Raw genomic sequence first — 11469 nt, forward strand, 5'->3', positions numbered from 1 at the left:
CTTATGGCAAAGGAGATGCTCTCTGAAACACCCTTTGCCACAAACTTTTGAAGATTTGGGGGTTTTACCAAGCAGGAAAGGTGGGTTTGCAGCCAGTGCAGAACTAACCTCAGACTGATCCTGCCACCAGCTAAGAGGAAGATATGACCAAGTAAAACCCAAAGCTCAAGCACAGCCCACACCCCCAAGGCAGCATCCATCCTGTGTCCCAACACAAACCAGCAGCTGCTGCTTCCCTCTGGATCCAACCCTTTGGTGGTGCTGTGCCCCTGCCAAGAGCATCCACACTGTTCCCAAGTGCAAACCCAAGATCCCAAGATAAGAGGAGGGTCAGGGGGGACCTTATCACTCTGTACAACTCTGAAAAGAGACTGGAGCCAGTCTCTTCTCCCAGGTGACAAGTGACAGAACAAAAGGAAATGGCCCCAGGTTGTGCCAGGGGAGGTTTAGATTGGATATACGAAAAGTGTCTTCACTGAAAGGGTGGTCAGGTGCTGGAAGAAGCTGCCCCAAGAAGTGGTAGAACACCATCCCTTGAAGTGTTAAAAAAAACATGGATGTTGCATCTAAGGACGTGGTTTAGTGGTGGGCTTGGCAGTGCTGGGTTAATGGACATGATGATCTTTGAAATCTTCCCCAACCTTAATGATTCTAAGATTTATGAAGCCACTGAATCCAACCATGCTCTGCACAGAGCTGTTGGTGATACAGACCTTGTGCAGTCCCAGGGCTGGGTCTGGTGGCACTGTCTCATGCTCAGAGCTGGGTTTGGGTACTGTGTGGAACATGGTCCACGCTGCCACGCCATTCCCATGTCACACAGTGCTGGCACCTTCCATTGCACTGGATGGGGACTGCCAAGAGTTCCTGCTCTCTCATGAGCTTCTGCCCTCAAAGTGGTGAGAGTGATTTTTCCAGTCAGCTGTAGCCTGGAATAGAAAAAAAATGCTAATACACACCATTTCACCAAGGTGCCCCATCTCCTCCCTTCCAACTGCAACCCCACAGGTTCTGCTACAAAGGAGCAGAAAGATGGAAACAAATAATTTAAAATGGGAAGTCTATGGGAAATTATTTCACTTTGTCAGGTCAGTAGATGCTCCCCAAATATATTTTTCAATCTGTGCACATCTGGAGTTAATGCAGATGGTGAATAAGAGCATCCAGAGACTCATACGTGATGTCTGGCCACTGGTCATCTACCGGATCCTTTTTCTTAATACTTCCTCCCAAAACTCTTTTGGGCAAATTACCCAGCAATGATGCAAAATCCTGAGGCTGCTGAAGTCAGGAGATCTGCCAGTGACTCTGAAGATTTGCAGTCTGGTTTTAGTGCTGATAGGAAGAGAGAGATCAAACCATGGAATCATGGAATCATTGAATATCCGGAGTTGGAAGAGACCCCCAAGGGTCATCAAGTCCAACCCTTGGCCCTGCATAAGACAATCACAAGAATCCCACCAAGTTCCTGAGATCATTGTTCAAACACTTATTGACCACTATTGAACTTATTGAACTCTGTCAGGCTTGCTGCTGTGACCACTTTCCTGGTCCCCTTCACAGGTTCAAGTGTGTCAGAGTAACCCTGTTCAAAGCACCCACAAAGGAGGCAGCACAGGGAAGAGGCACAAGTCCATGTTTGCTGAGGCTGAACACAGCCCAGCAGCCTTCCTTCATCCCTCCCCAGGAGAAGAATGGCCTGTGGTCCCACCCAAGGGGCTCGAGGGACTTTTCTCCTCCCACACCCTCAGTCCCCATGTCCTTGGGGCCTCTGCCAGGCTGCAGGAGGACAAGGCACCTCATGCTGCTCCAGGTTTGCTGTGGCACCTCCCAGCTCAGCCTCTCCAGCTCGTGTACCCTGCAGTCCTTCCCCAACTCATGCCCTGCCATGATTCATGGCTCCTCTTCTGCTCTTCCTTATATGGGGACTTGGAACTTCACATTTCCTGTACTAGGAAAGCCAATGCCAAAAATTGCCTTTTGCTCTGCTCTGCCACCGGCCCCGTTTGTTCCCCTGGGCCCTGCCCATGCTGGGCACAGACCCAGCCTGCCCCACACTCTCCCCACACGACAGCTCCTTGGGCTGCCCCTGTCCCACACCAGCCCCTACCCCACAGATGCCATCCACATCCACAGGCACGGGTCCCTTCCCCATATGGCAACCCCTGTGAAATCTTCCCCCTGCAGCCCCCAGAGTTCCTAGGCTAGCTCAGATCCTAGAGAGCTTTGGAGGAATATTTCAGGGACCAGGCAAAAGATTCCAAAAGAGGCTCTAACCCCCAGATGTAGTCCAAGAAGTTTATTTTAGATGGTTTCCAGGGGGGGAAAGAGTATAAATGAGGAAGAACAGGGCCTTATCTAGGCTCCTGCTAAGGAGAGATAGTTGGAACTCAGCCAATAGGGTCAGAAAGGGGAGGAAGGGTTAAACTACATGGTTAAAGACTCCAGGGGTCTCTGGGGAGGGAGAAACCATTCCCCAGAGAAATACAACACCCCTGGTCATTCCCATGTCCCCAAATTATGGTGGGACAGGGGCACCCCAAGGAACTGGGTGCACCTGCAGCAGGGCAGATGTCCAGGGAACACATCCCTGCTGACCCAGATATGGGAAGTGGCTGTGGTGCAGCAACCTCTCTCTGTTTAATCTTAAGATCTTCATTTTCATCTAAATGCAGCCAAATCAGAATTTTTGTTTTTATGTTTTGAGGTGAGATGTTTTCTATCTGAAAAGAAAAACAAAAAAAAAGGGGGGGAAAAAGGCTGAACATTCCTTTAGGGAGCAAAGATGTAATAAAGTAAGTAATAAAATAAATATAATACAATAAAGTGCAATAAAATAAAAGCACAGGAGTGCAGTAATTAACTCTTAGAGCCATTAAACTACATGTTTTTAACTGCCGAAGTCCTTAATGGGAATATTTTGGTCTGTAATGACAATCTGGCTTTTCAGCAACCCTTTCTTTACAAACAAGGGTTTGTCAATCCTGACTATGGCAACCAGCTTGAAAATGCTCTTTTTGCAGCTAGGGAATACAGCAGATATGGCAAAAAGGGATTGGCAGATTCTGGAAGGCAATTCCCAGAAAAAGAATCTGGGTGATGAGAAGAGGATGGAAAGGAAAACTCTCCTGAGACAGAAAATCCTTTGGAGATGAGATGAGATGGTGAAGCACTTCACACACACCAGCTCTCCCTCCAAACATCTGTTTCTCCAGAATATAAAAATAAAACAAGGGTACATGAAGGGACAAACAAGTGTGGAGTAGGAATTAGTTAGTCAGAAATTCTGGAAAAGGAAAAACTGTTTTTTCCAAACATGTTGGATGGGAGAAGAGCATCCAGAAGTGGGTACCTAAGCCCAGCAGGATGGAGGATCATTGAAAGTTGCTTATCATCCATTCCCTCTCACCTGGTGACAGGCACAACACCCACAGTGATAACTCCTCCAGAACCATTGCAAAGAGAAGTCTGAGGAACAGGAAAAATTGATACTGATGGGTCTTATCCAAAGGGCAGAATGAGTTTTCTGCAATTTCCTCCTCCAATGCTTTCCACTGCTGTGTCTCAGGGTAGCTTTGATCTGTGTTCATTCCAGCTGCTTTCCCATAGGATAAACCTTCTTCCCTTTCTGGGCAAAGCCAGCCTGTCCAGTTCTCCAAAGGACTTCAGAGGGATGGAAAACACTGAAGTCCCCAGGGCCCTGGCTGCTGTTGTGCTCCTGGAAGGAGTGAGGATGTGTGCCCAGGGTGATTCCTGTTTGCAGCTCTCACACACTCAGCTTGGAGCCTGCAGTCACAGAGATTTGGCTCCAAAGCCCCAGGTGTGATTTCAAATCCCACTGTCCACTCTGCCTCCCTGAACTGCAGCTGCTTTTCCATGTCCCTGGCAGGTGAACAGAGGGGGTGACACGTACTCCCAAGGGCCTTGGGCAGCTATTGCTTCTGCTGCTCACATTTAACAGCCACATGTTGCCACTGACACTCATCTCAGCTGCCTTCTGTCTCCCCATGAAATGATCACAGATCTCTGTATGGAAAATTTGGCTGCTCTGAGGATCAAGCTGTGCTGCTAGTTCCATGTGGGAAGGATCGGAAGTGGATTAAGCGAGGTTTCAAAACACAGACTGAAATGATGGGCTGGAACAAGATCTTGGTTTAGAAGCACCATGAAAACATCATCTCGGATTTTGGCATTCTGAAAGTTAGGAGTGACTTGCACGCCAGGATTTTTCAGGCTGGGGAAGAAAAAAAGAGAGAGCAATAGGAAGGATGACAGAGATTTATAAAACCATGAAAGGAACAGAAAGGCTTCAGTGATTTTTTCACTGTCTCTTTTAATGCAAAATCTAGGGAAATCTAAGGAAACTATAACAAGGAGTCTTCAAGGCAAAACGTAAGTCAGTTCTTCATGTGACGTGGTTACACTCTGAAAATCCTCATGACAAGATTTTGTGGTGCTAGAAGAGTTCAGGCTGACAGGTCAGTCATTCCCAGCGTCCTCCTGGTCATTCTTTTTATTCTCCCTCAAAATAAGTTCAATGGTTCCCTTTTTTCAGTCCCTGGGGACTTCACTGCCTGCCATGATTTTTAAAATATCTTAGAAAGTGGCTTGGCAACTGCATAGCCAATTCCCCCAGGACTTTGGGATACCTCTTGTCAGGTCTCACAGACTTACACATGTTCAGAATCCTCAGGTCGTCACAAACCTGATCTCCTACAGTGGGAGGGACTTTTCTCAGCCAGTTCCTGCCTTGCAGCCCATCCAGTTTAACTGTACAGATGATATTCATGGTCCTGAGTAATTTCCTGCTGCAGGCACAGCCTGTGCATCCCCCTCAGCTCCAGCCATGGGGGGACATGTGAAGACAAAACAGCACAAAGGCTGAGCTGTAGTGACACTGACGTGTTGGATGAGGTGAGTCCAGCTGTGACTTAAACTCACAGTGTTCTTCATGGCCTACAGCTGTCTAGACATCTGTGGAGAACATTGTTCATCTGATCCAAAACTGGTGCTGATGTTTCCAAGCATCAACAACCACTCAGCATTGATTAAACACTCAGTCTCCCCCCAAGCTTGTCTCTCTCCTGCTCTCTCCTCTCAAGTTCAGTTTTCCCTCAAGGGAATTGCTGCACAACTTGGCTTTAACCAAAATAAACTGTCCTGGCACAAGTTCCTGTTTTTCAAGATATAGCTTTAAAATAACAAGGAGCACATTTTCCCATTCCTTGCTCTTACTGGCTCCATTGTGAAAGCTTCAAAGATTGTCACCTACAACACCATGGTGACCCCAGAGCACCCATATATTTATTCTTTCATGAGAGGCATTTCTTAGCCAATGGAGATTTATAGCTTGAAAGCAGACAGGATTTTCCATTACTTGTAAACTTGTGGAAAAATCAGAGGGACAAAGACAGCTTGGGGCTTCCAAGCTATAAAACAACATCAGCCCATCTGATTTTAAGTGTTTTAGACTTTATATCAATATTGTTCTTCCATGGGGGGGTAGGAAGAGGGACTCAGTGGGAAGAGGGACTCATCTACCCCAACTGCCGGAGAAAACTTTTGGAAACAACAACAAAACCACAGGCCTGGGTAATCCCTGTTAACAAAACAAAGCTGCAGTTTGGATTGTATGTACAAACTGGAATCAGGCAAATTTACTCCCGTGGTGCTTTGAGACCAAAGAGACATCAAAATGGTCACAGAAGTATTTTGGAAACTCACCAAGTGCATCCTTTTGTCATCTTCTCTCTTCCACTTCAATTTGAAGGAATCGAGCCCCAAGTATTCTAATCCAGCTTGGATCTCCCACTCTGTTCCTCCTGTTATTTTAACTTTAGGCACAGCAATCCTTTGAAAAAGCGCCCTGTTCCCACTGCCTGGGAGCTATGGGAAAAAGCTATCTTGGTCCTATCAGGAATGTGCCTCGCCTCTGCCCTGCGGTTGTGTTGCCTTAGGAGAAACTGGTGTCACGAAGCACTGCAGAAGGACAGGCCACAGCGTTCCCTTGGAAAGGCTGGGGAAAGGAGGGGGACAAGTGGGTCAGGCTGTGCTGTTCCTTTGCTTCTGAGAAGCTGGAGGAAAGTTGGAGATACCTGGATTGTTCTTCCTGGCTCCTTGGGGATGTTTTAGAGAATTGGAAAGTTTAGGACAATAAACAGACGAGATTTGAAAGCCCCCATCCCTGTGAGCAGCTGGAGGCTGAGTTGGATTTGATGTTCTTAAAGGTCTTTTCCAACCTTAATGATTCTTTCATTCCAGGATTTTATGGGAGATGCTGGGAAGCATCTCACACAGGGCTAGGAACCCACACATTTGCAAGTGAATCAAGGTTTTTCTGGCTGGTCTCTCTCCACCAGGTATGATGGGAGTTCAGACACCTAGTACACATGGATACATGGACATGGAGACTCCCACACATCTGGGTCTCCATCCAGAGCTGAATTCCACCCTGGAGGCAGTTAGATGAATTCCCACTCACCTGGCCAAGGGGTTTTATGGGTGTGGGTACCATGAGCATTACACAGCAAGGGTTGAGGGGGGAAGAACACGCTTTGTAGCTTGGGTTTGCTGCATGTCCCACCTCACACAGCTCACACAGCTGGAAATTTATCTTTCAACCCAAAGGTTCAGCTCCTTTGAAGGTAGAAGAACTTGAGTGAGAAAAAAGGAGTCCAATGGGCAGGTACAGACCCTCCATGTGAGCACCTGTACTTGCCTTCCAGCCAGGAGGGATGTTAAACTGGAATACATTGCATGCTGAAGAGATACACCTGCTATTACCCAAATAGAACTATTATCCATGTAAAGTTTGAGTATCCTGCCCCAAATTCCCTAAAAGAGCTACAAGGAGTGACCAGAAGAGGCAAGATGAGAAATTGGGACACCCAACCTCAGAAGAATGAGAGCCACTGGCCTCCATCCCACAACCTGTGCAAGCTCCAATCTCCAAAATGTCTCATGCCAATGTCTGGGAAGTCCACATGGGGATGGAAGACTTGTCCCCTCAGGAACTACAGGAGATCCACCACCTTCTGAACCAACTGATGAGCCAGTATTCCCAAGGGTACCTCAATTACCACTAAATGCCCCTGTTGAGGTAACTGGAGCCTGACCATTCCTGACCATCTGACTTGAACAGTTTGATTTCAAGGAGTGTTTGGATAACACTGCCAGGAACAGGGTGTGATCTTTGGAGTGACCTGTGCAGGGGCAGGAGCTAGACTCAATCATCCTGGGGTGTCCCTTCCAACTTAGCATATTCTATGTTCTTCTCATACACCCAAACCCAGCACCTCTACCAGACTTGGAGGTTTAACTTGGGGCTCTTGGTGGCTCAGAGTCCTGAAATGGGCAGCTATTTCTTCCTTTTATGTCCATAGCAAAATTCTCACTGAACTCAGAGAGAAGAACCAGAAGTCACAGCCCTCGGTGGTGGGAAATGCACAGACAAGTGATGAGGAGGGAAATCACAGAAAACAGTGTGGCTAAAGCTCCCCCAGACCATTGTCATTGCCCCCTTCACCTCAGCCTACTCCTCATGCACATGGAGCCCATCTGAGTCCCCAGCTGCCAGGAACATTGCATTTGGCACCTGATGTGCCTCCCCCAAATACTTGTGCAGAGCATGGTGGGCCCCAGTTTAGAAACTCAAGCCACTCTGAGAAGAGCTCTTCCTCCTCTTGCTGTGATGGGACAGAACAAGTTAATCCTTCTGCAACAGTGCTAGGCCAGCTGCCAAGCCTGCCTGTGGGGAATCCATACAAACTTGACTCATCCTCAAGTGATTCAGATTGTTCCCTTTAGTATTTTGAGAAAGGTTATCAGGCTTTTTGCATCAGGCCAGGGCAGGATTGATGGATGAGGGAGAAGGCAACATGCACCATACTTGGCTGCCTTCAGAATGATTTGGGACTGGCTATTCACTCATCCTCCACAGAAATCCACTTTTGACGTTTGAAATGAAGGGGTTTGCACTTCTCTGCAGTATCTGAGTACCTCAGGAGATGACCTTGGGCTAGCCAAGCATCCTGGCTCTACTGGACTGAGACCCCATAAAAAGAAAAGCAGGGGCTGAGTCAAGCCCTTGGTATGCTGCCCTTGCAGCAGCACTCTGCAGTAAATGCACTGGCCAGAGCACAAAGCCCAGTCAAAGAAACAGCATGTGCAGTGCAAGCACTTCCTAGAACTGAGGACGTCACAGTCTCCACAGACATCCCAAAGATCACACTGTTTTCCAGGCTCTGGAGAAACCTGGGAGAAAATGCCTCACCTTTGCTGAACCACCAAAGCCAGGAGAGGAGATGATCAAGCCACAGGTACTCACTTCCTTTCTTCCTCCCTTGGAGCAAGCAAGCTCCTCATCCTCATGCTCACAGATGGGTAGGATCTCCCTCCCTGGACATGTCAGAGTGTTTTCTGGTAAATAACTAATATGAACCTGTAGGAGTGGAATAGGACGAGCAGGTGGGAGATGGGAAGACCAGCAGGGATACCTGGAAAGGATCAGGGTAAGCTGGTTCTGCAGCAACACACACAGCACAACCGGGTTCTAAACTTGGTCTTGGAGACTGTCTCCTTTTCTACTGAGCCCACATCTGCCCTTGAAGGCACGCCAGGGAACTTTTATGATCAGGATAACTTAGGAGGAGATTTAGGAGTTCTTTTGATTCAGTAGTGATGAAAGTGAAAGAACAAAACTGAAACTGAGAACAAAGAAGACCAGAATGTCACTTACAAATACGAACTCTTTACAAATAATGGAATATCACAATAGCCCTAATTATATCAAATACATAAAAGACAGGTTGTAACAAATATAATCTAGGTGGGAAGTCATGCTTATGTCATTGCGTCCTATCCAAAGCAGTCAGGAGTGACCTTGGAAGACCTCAGAACCAGAGGCCAATTCTGGTAACAGCACAGAGCACCCACACAGGCCCCATTTGTTTCTCTGTGTTTGATATGGCTTTGCCTCAGAGCTGTGCTGGCAGACAAAGACAAGTAACATCAGTTTCCCATTAATCTATGGCCACACGGTCATTGGGTGCATGGAATCAAAACAATATTGCTGAGATCTACTTCTTCCTCCATTTTTATACCCATGGTCTTTTGCCAAAAGCTACCAAAGTCATCAATAGAAAGAAATCAATAACAGGACTGAAATAATTTCCAGGAATGAAATGAGTACCTGTTTCTAGTAAACTCCTAAAGGAAAGAGCTTGGATTCCTTGCTCAAGCACACAGAAAAGCTTTATATAGTGCAAATTAAAAAAATATAAAATATACGAGTGGACTAGTTATTCCTTAAATATTTTACTGTTGCCTTTTGTGTCAATTCATCTTCTTGATGTGCTTCTGGCTGAATGCAGGTTGATGGATACCACGAGTTGTGTAAGCAGATGGAGGGAGCTCGATGCTTCAGTGCACATGGGCCAAGTTTGCACAGCACATCCCCTCCAACAGGCTGCCACAGCAGTGCAGGGGGTGATGTCAGAGGCCAAGTGCACATCAGAAAAGAAGAAAAGAGGCATTTTCTGAGCTCAGAATGTTAATAACCCATGGCACTGTGTCCTTACCAGCATCTGCCCAAGTGTAGCCTTGCAGTCATCTCCAAACTGCTGCAGCCAAGGCCAGTCCTGCTTCAGCCACCATGATGTTCAGAGCTCACATGAGCTCCCACGCTCCTTTTCTGCAGAAAGGCTGGTTGAGGAACTGGTCTAGCATGGGATTAAAAGTTTCATTTTTCCAAGACCCTTCCGCTTCCAACTCTCTTCAGTCAGTTCCAAGGAGCCAACTCCAGCATTTGCCCAGTGCAAATGGGGCAGGAGAAATGTGCAGTTGGTTGGGAGGGGATGGTGCAAAGACTGCAGAGCTCTGACTGAAGCAGAGGAAACAAACAGGACCTCAGGCATGACTCCTGTCCACCCACAGACAGAGAGGCAACTTCAGAATGTGGCCTCCAGCCCTAGAGAACAGTCCCTTGAGAGCAGTAACTTTGTCGCTACTACAAGACCGTTTTTATCTTCTTTATTACTATCTTTATTTCCTCTATGCCAGAGTAGACGTTAAAAAAAATACTACATTTGCATCTCATACTACATTTGTATCCAAAACATATTACATTTTTAGGGCTCCTTTGCATCATCAGAGGAAATTTTGCATGTTTCAGACTCAGGTTCACAGGTGGATTTGTCTATGTAACATATCCCTGCATATACCACAGAGCATGTTGATGGTTTGCCATATTCATACAAGAGCTTGACCACTTTAAATTGTAATTCAGGGACAGCCCAGAGAGCTTCCTTTCCAAGGAAGGCTGCTGTCACCCCCTGCCCTGGGTGTAGACGGGGCTACTCAGTAGATACACAAAGAAAGAGGAGCACTCAGCCATGAGCAACCTGGAGTTTAAAAAGAAGAGGAATTAAAATAATTTCAGCTCAGGTTTCGTCTCAGGTTTCAATTGGTTGGCTTTTAACAAATTGTTTCGGGAAACTCTTTTATCTGAAAGTACTATTCTGAAGAAGATAAGGAACAGCTAATACATCTCAAGTAAAGACACAAAGTCCTGTGACAGCTCTTGTATTCATGTCTCTGTGCATGACACATGGCCTACCATAATTCGTGAGGAAGATCCTGCCTAAAAGCCAAAGGACAGAAAGGAAAACTCCCACAGATTTCTCAGAGTCATGAATCATGGAATGGTCTAAATTGGAGGGGACCCTAAAGATCATCTTGCTCCAACCCTGCTGCTATGGCCAGAGACACCTCCCATTAAACCAGGTTTCTCAGAGGCCCCTTCAGCCTGGCTTGAAAACTTACAGGGATGGGACATCCACAGCCTCTCTGGGCAACCTGTGCCAGGACCTCATCACCCTCACAGAAAAGAATTTCTTCCTAATATCCAATCTAAACCTGCTCTCTGTCAGTTTAAAGCTATTCCCTCTCAGTTATCACTACATGCCCTTGTCAAAAGTCCCTCTCCATCTTTTTCAACAGGAGACTTCACTGCAAAAGATTAACCCGCTTGATTGCATCAGTAATGTTCAGATTCTTCACACTTACTCATCAACCCAACGGGATTGTCCACCAAATTCCAGCCAGCTGACTTTGGCCCAATAAAGTCCTGGCAATTCCTCCATTGGCTGTGCTGATCTACATAAAACAAGGGTATTATTTCCTTCCCAAACATCTCACCTCGTCCCAGACATAGATCTTTGAGTTCGCTACACACTTACAGCAAACTAGTTGAGAGAGAGCAAGGACACATTTAACAAGAGTAGGGTAAGAAGAACATGAATCCATAAATCTGGAAATTAAAGGGAATAGATTTTTCCCTCCCTTTTTCTACTCTGGGACAAATAAATCCCTCTAATGTCCAAGTTCATGGATTACATACCCACACATGAAATTAAACCACAGAATCAGAGAATCATTGAGTAGAAAAAGACCTCCAAGGTCATTGAGACC

The 11469-nt window shown here is 46.5% G+C and overlaps 1 long non-coding RNA gene across 1 annotated transcript in view; it reads right to left on the reverse strand.

Moving 5' to 3' along the window:
- The window catches only part of LOC134561914 (uncharacterized), a 34918-nt gene extending 26505 nt beyond the window's left edge, over window positions 1–8413 (reverse strand). Inside the window, exon 1 of the long non-coding RNA XR_010083013.1 lies at window positions 8273–8413. This is a non-coding gene — a long non-coding RNA (uncharacterized LOC134561914). The remainder of the gene's footprint in view (window positions 1–8272) is intronic.
- Window positions 8414–11469: the final 3056 nt, after the last annotated feature.

Source organism: Prinia subflava, chromosome 1 (assembly GCF_021018805.1).
Source record: "Prinia subflava isolate CZ2003 ecotype Zambia chromosome 1, Cam_Psub_1.2, whole genome shotgun sequence".
In the NCBI taxonomy this organism is placed as follows: Eukaryota; Metazoa; Chordata; class Aves; order Passeriformes; family Cisticolidae; genus Prinia; species Prinia subflava.